At 39.5% G+C, this 1,783-nt stretch overlaps 1 pseudogene; it reads right to left on the reverse strand.

The window, feature by feature from the left end:
* LOC107690897 (neuroblastoma-amplified sequence-like) overlaps positions 1 to 1,783 on the reverse strand; it is a 170,392-nt pseudogene that overhangs the window by 159,586 nt on the left and 9,023 nt on the right.

Consider the following 1,783-nt stretch of genomic DNA (forward strand, 5'->3'; position numbering starts at 1 on the left):
TCATATTCCAGTCTTCAGTGTCACATGATCCTTCAGAAATCATTCTAATATGCTGACCTGGTGATCAAGAAATATTTTGCATTTTTTACAATGTTGAAAACAGTTCTGCTTAATAATTTTGTGGAAACCATGATCATTTTTTGTAGGATTTTTGATTAATAGAAAGCTAAAAAGCACAAACCGAGGACAAGCAGACAGACAAGCTTTATGAAAACGTGTGATCTAAACCCACAATCAAAATGTCACTGCCTGAATTTAACGCCTCTCCACGAAGACACAAGACGCAGGGGTTTATTAAAGCATTCTTCTCCCTCCCACCACCTCTGTCTGGACTCACTACATAATTAATAGCACTAGGTAAGTGTAGGAGTAGATACACATCTAAAGTTGAGGGTCTGGCTACCTTTTATCTTCTTTCTCTTCTCCAGCGAAGTCTTCCATTCTGGGTTGATCTCGTCAAATCCCGGCTAAACGAAAGAGAGAACAAGTAGGAGAGTGTAAAAAAGGATAGCTAGGGGTGTGTTTTTTTTTCTGAAGTGACAGAACGCATGCTGAACAGAAAGTGGTGGGCAAATCAGTGGAACATAGCAGCATGACATCGGAAGTTTGAACTTCAAGTGCCACAAAGAGAGACACACAAGCACGTATACGCAAGAACAAACAAATCATCTTATGACATATTGCTGAAAGGTGTGTTCATTTCTAGCTGTGCCATAGAAAGTGATATTAAAGCTGAAGTGTATTACTTTTCCATTTTGAAATATTTTCTTCTACCCAGTTTTGATTGTTAAAGTTTTACACAATGGAATGTTGAAAAATAGAAAGAAAAATATTTTTTAAATGATATACACTCACATGGTATGAAGACCCCAGTCATATCAGTAATCAAAAGCCAATTTATTCTTTATGGAGAGGGTCACCTCATGGAGGCAGCCATATTGAAATCACATTACCAACTAAATAAGTCTTATTTTTATCTACGTAATTCTTCTTATTGGACACTTGTAAATAATCATGACTGTTTTTTTGTGTAAAGCTACATGCAGAACACTAGGGATAGATTCTAGATATAGAGATTCTCGAACAAGAAAAAATGTAGAGCAGGACTTGATTTTGTCCATCGGCAACTGACTGGATTGTTGAATTGTTGTTATTTGCTAACTGCTGCAATAATTATGTGAGTGACAGGTTGTTTGAAAGGGCACATGTCATGCCAGTGCACATGTCATCAGACAAGAGATAAAATTATGTATTTTGATTTCATGGTAACTTTAATATGCAGAGTCAACTAGTGGCGCTTTTCCACTGCGTGGTACAACTCGGCTCAGCACGGCACGGCTCGGTTTGCGTTTCCACTGCAGTTTAGTATCGCTTTAGAGTGGGCGGGATTATTCACATGTCGTTACAGCTGCGCCGCCTCCATAGTTGCCAAGTCGGTGTTTTATATGCGACTTTGGGCTTCTTTTTTAAAGGGGTGGTTGATTGCGATTTCACTTTTTTAACGTTAGTGTGTAATGTTGCTGTTTGAGCATAAACAATATCTGCAAAGTTATGAAGCTGAAAGTTCAATGATGACACCGTTGTTTACAATACAACCGGAGCACATGCCGCTGAGGTGAGGGGTGGGATTATTAGACGCTCACTAGATGCGGTTTAGCCAATCACAACGCGCTGGGCTAGCTAACCAATTAGAGCCCATCGCCTATTTCTGAGGGTGGGGCTTCATAAAAACAGGAAAAGATCAGCCCGTTTCTCAGAGAAGGGACAGAGCTGTGTGGAATAA

This window comes from Sinocyclocheilus anshuiensis, unplaced genomic scaffold, assembly GCF_001515605.1.
Source record: "Sinocyclocheilus anshuiensis isolate Anshui unplaced genomic scaffold, SAMN03320099.WGS_v1.1 scaffold3034, whole genome shotgun sequence".
Taxonomy (NCBI): Eukaryota; Metazoa; Chordata; class Actinopteri; order Cypriniformes; family Cyprinidae; genus Sinocyclocheilus; species Sinocyclocheilus anshuiensis.